This window comes from Octopus bimaculoides, chromosome 8 (genome assembly GCF_001194135.2).
Source record: "Octopus bimaculoides isolate UCB-OBI-ISO-001 chromosome 8, ASM119413v2, whole genome shotgun sequence".
Taxonomy (NCBI): Eukaryota; Metazoa; Mollusca; class Cephalopoda; order Octopoda; family Octopodidae; genus Octopus; species Octopus bimaculoides.
Window position 1 is genome coordinate 18,125,768 of NC_068988.1, and position 5,000 is coordinate 18,130,767.

The 5,000-nt window shown below is 35.7% G+C and overlaps 1 protein-coding gene across 4 annotated transcripts in view; it reads left to right on the forward strand.

Moving 5' to 3' along the window:
* The window catches only part of LOC106878173 (uncharacterized), a 1,037,364-nt gene that overhangs the window by 680,435 nt on the left and 351,929 nt on the right, over nt 1-5,000 (forward strand). The gene's annotated exons all lie outside the window — the stretch shown is intronic.

Consider the following 5,000-nt stretch of genomic DNA (forward strand, 5'->3'; position numbering starts at 1 on the left):
GGTGGCACATAAAAGACACCATTTCGAGCGTGGCCGTTTTCGTGCGGGTGACACGTAAAAGCACCCACTACACTCTCTGAGTGGTTGGCGTTAGGAAGGGCATCCAGCTGTAGAAACTCTGCCAAATCAGACTGGAGCCTGGTGTTGCCATCCGGTTTCACCAGTCCTCAGTCAAATCGTCCAACCCATGCTAGCATGGAAAGCGGACGTTAAACGATGATGATGATGATGATGATGACAGTCATACTTGCATATTCATTCAAATCCTACTCCTGCACACTTGATCATTAAATAAATCTTCACTCTAAGTATTATATTGATGAAAGACTTCTTATAGACAACCTGTATAAATAACACACTTGCCCCACAGGACATAGGTGGACCACAAGGCACAGTGTTTTGGTGTAATTCTTGCCTCTTCAGTAACACTCAGACCATTGGAACTAAATTTCTATGGAAAAAAGCTGCTTCTTTTATGTATAGAGATAAGCAAAAAAATCATCTTGGCATGTGTGTGTGTGTGTGTGTTTGTATGTTATGTCAGGTAATGCTTAGTGTTTCTGTAACACATAATCCACTACAACCTGTTGCATGCTTAGCTTGTTCATGACTAAGACAGTAAATCAATGAAGCCTGCTTGGTAAGGTGGGTAGTTTTCATTGGACACTCCTCAGGAGAGTAATCAAAAGGTGGATGAACTAAGTAGAGTCAATTGCCATCCAGCACCTGGGAGTCAGAGAACCCCTAGTCTTTGTGTTGATATTGTTCTAGAAGAGAAATTGATTTAACACCTATGAATTCATTTACATCCTTAGTTGTTGTTCTGGAGAAAATGCTTCCATAGTTACAGAGTGGGATTGGCCTTGTGCAAGGCTTTTCTTCACTTTAAAAGGCTTTAGGAACAGGCATTTTTTAACATCTCTATTAACATCTCTAGTATATGTAGAATACAATGGAAGGCCATAACTGTAAAAACCAAAACTTTCAATGAAAAATTTTATAATAGAATGGGTGGTAATCTTTCTGAACATCTACTGCAAGAGGTGCCCATCATTGCCACATCTATGTGAAAGAGTGTTGGTCCCTAACAGAGCTGAAAAGTCACATCCCTGTTATCTTTTATCGTTTACCTGCTTCAGTAATAAGACTTCAGCCATGCTGGGGCACCACTTTGAAGAATTTTAGCCAAATGCATACTACATACCTTTTTTCCTCTAAAGCCTGATGCTCATTCTATTGGTCTCAGTTGCCAAACTGCTACGTTATGAGGATGTAAACACACAAACATCAGTTGTCAAGCTGTGGTGAGGGACAGACACACACACACGCACACACATACATATATATGATGGGCTTCTTTTGGTTTCCTTCTAACAAATCCACTCAAAAGGATTTGTCAGCCCAAGGCTATAGTAGAAGATATTTTCCCAAGGTTCCACACAATGGGAATGAACCCAGAATCATGTGACTGAGAAGAAACTTCTTACTACACAGCCATATTTGTACATGTTTAAAAGAACAATCAAGTGAGGGCATTACTTGAATTAAAGCTGCAGTTATCATGTTTACTTGTATGTATGTATGTATGTATGTATGTATGTATGTATGAATGTATGTATGTATGTATGTATGTGTGTGTGTGTGTTTATATATGTATGTTGTATGAAAAGCATTCAGCTGTAAGGGAATGCCTCAGTATAATATATTTCTCCAACCCATGTTAGCATAGATAAAACATGGAAAAAGACAAAAGAAATCTGTATATACCCTTTTACTTGTTTCAGTCACTTGACTGTGGCCAATGCTGGAGCACCACCTTTTAGTTGAGCTAATCAACCCCCCGGACGTATTCTTTATAAGCCTAGTACTTATTCTATCGATCTCTTTAGCCAAACCGCTAAGTTACGGGGACGTAAACACACCAGCATTGGTTGTCAAGCGATGTTGGGGGGGACAAACACAGACACACAAACATATACACACACATATATATATATATATATATATATATATATATATATATACATATATACGATGAGCTTCTTTCAGTTTCCGTCTACCAAATCCACTCACAAGGCTTTGGTCGGCCCGAGGCTATAGTAGAAGACACTTGCCCAAGGTGCCACGCAGTGGGACTGAACCCGTAACCATGTGGTTGGTAAGCAAGCTACTTACCACACAGCCACTCCTACGCCTATATATTTCCTTTTAATATGTTTCTATTGAAGAAACTTATGATGTTGAATCAAAACATATTTAGCATGAAGATATATTTCAGATACAATCTCTAACTAAGCACTGATCATCACAAAAAGTATTCTATTAACACTAGGAATAAAATTAAAACTTTTAATTTTATGTTTGAGGGTCAGAGATGAAGTTGACTATCACAGTCAATTTTGGTAAATAGACAAGACTTAGATGTAACTTAGATCTCTTCTAACCTTAAAAACAAGAGGTGTTGACTTTTGTACTGTACACCAGAGAAATTCCTATCAACTTCAATATGCTGCTGTTACTACTGGCAATGATCTATAGCATCATGTGATGCCTAATACTCTGCTGATGCATGTGTTAATGCAGCACTGGTGACAGGATAACAATGTAACCATCCTTTGGTTGTTTGTTGAGTAATCTAAAAATTCAGCTCATCCTTAGCTTGATCCGTATTATATTTCTGATGAATATCCTTGGAAACATGATGACCAAAACAATGATGCAGTTGATTGTGTGTTGGCCAAAGAACTTGAAATCATTATTTTCCCGTTTACTAATGGCATATCTTTTGTTTCTACACTTAGAATAACATTTGTAAACTATACAGAATAATTTAGATTTACTTTGTTAAAGTTTTCTTTGATATTTTAGAGTCAATCCCAAGTCATTAAAGGATTTTTTCACTGACATTTCTGTTTTATAAAACAGACAATGTATGATTTATGAAATATTGAAGGAAATGTAATTTTCATTCAAATTCATGCCAGCAGAAATGCATTAACATGGAAGTTCTATGGCTGCTGATAATGTTTTATAATTGCTTACAGTAACTGAAATATTACTAAGGTACAGAAACCGGATATAAACTGTGTCAATAGCTTTACAATATAAAAGAAAAACTTCAATGGAAACTATATGACATTGGTTAATGTGTGTACTTATCTGCATTTACATATTATATATAAGTAATAATAATAACATAAGTGTGTTCTGTATATGCATGTGTGGCCAAGTGGTTAATATGTTATGGTTTTCCTTTCTGGACTGGATGGCATATTGTGTCCTTGAGCAAGGTACTTCATTTCACATTGCTCCAGTCTACAGCTGAAAATGAAGACCAGCCAATTGCTAGTACAGCCCTTTTCCCTCTGGTTGTCATCTGGATGTTACACTGACTCAAGGATGGGAGGGTTAAGAGGGTGTTCTCGGCCCTCTCATCTAGCCTCCAACTACTTATAGGTATCTTTTACAATTAGTGAATGTATAATGTTTGTTAGTTTATATATATGTGTGTGTGTGTGCATGTATCTCTCTCACTTTCTCCCTGTGTGTGTGTGTGTGTGTATGTATGTATGTATGTATGTATGTATGTATGTAGGTGTGTGTGTGAACATGTATGTATATATGTATGTGTGTGAATATGTATGTATTCCTGTATGTACACACACACACACACACACACACACACACACAAACACACACATATATATATATATATATATATATATACATCTATATATGCGTAGTTAATTTTTGGGAAAGTAAGCATGTAAACTCGAGTCAGGTTCTTTCCTTGGCTCGTGTTTACATGCTAATCCGGATCTCTGCTGATGAAAGCTCCGGAGTTAGATATAATTTTATCTAGCTAAATAGCTTGAAACCATGGTACAGAGTGTAGACTGGTAAAAATGTTTTTATTTTTCATTCTCTTTCGAAATTATCCCTATTTTTGTGGTATAGAGTTTTTTGCTACTCTTTCTAGCGGGTAGATGTCCAATTATAGGCATCTCTATATTTTAAATGAATTATATATATACATCTATATAGACACATACACACACACATACATGTATAGGGCAGTGAACTGACAACCATCAGAACATTGGGATTTTTTCAGCAGCTTGGAAATTTAAGTGAAAATTTTAAAATTTTGGTATATTGATGTAATTTTACATGCTGAATCTAAATTTGGGATTTATTTATTCCCAGAAAATTTAGGAAAATGTTACAGAGGTTCAAAGTTTGATAATTTGTAGTTTAATAAGAAATCAAGAATCAGAAGTTAGCATTTTCTGCATGACAGCTGTCTTACAAACTGACAGACAAAAAAAAAAACTGGCACAAAATGACATCATCCATCAAATTTTGTAGTGTGGTTGCAATGGAGAAAGCATTACTTTGGAAACAGACTCCAACGTGAAATTTATGGTTATGTGTATAAGAATGGCTTTTGATAGGCTAAAATTACCCAAAGTTTGAAAACATTAAAAGCTGTTAAATTTTTATTTATTAATTTATGGTGAAAATGAATTTCATTTTAATAATTAGATTACAAAACTAAATCAGTTTACCACACTAATTGGGGCATAACTGAAAAATATGAAATCTGTAACAGCAACCATTAGATAGCATTTGTTCCAGCTTCTTGTATTCTGGAGTCAAATTTCACCATGGATTACTTTGTTAGTGGGCTCAGTCTGTCACACAGTTTAATCTTTAATCCTACCACCTGGACCTTAAGTATGTTTAGTAGATTCTTTTGTGAGCACGTAGCCCAGTTTTCCAATTTGAAGATAGCTTTACCTGGCTCTCTCACCATTCTACCAGTCTTGGAAGCTGTGGAATGATTTGTATGTACAGTCTTTCTTCCTGATTAAATGATTAAATGATTAAGATGAAAAACATAACTCAGCTTGCTTAACTGACTCAGAATAGGTTCTATGCCAAATCTGTGCAAGTAAGAACGTCTAAATGTGAAAACCAATTGCTCTTAAAATTAAAAT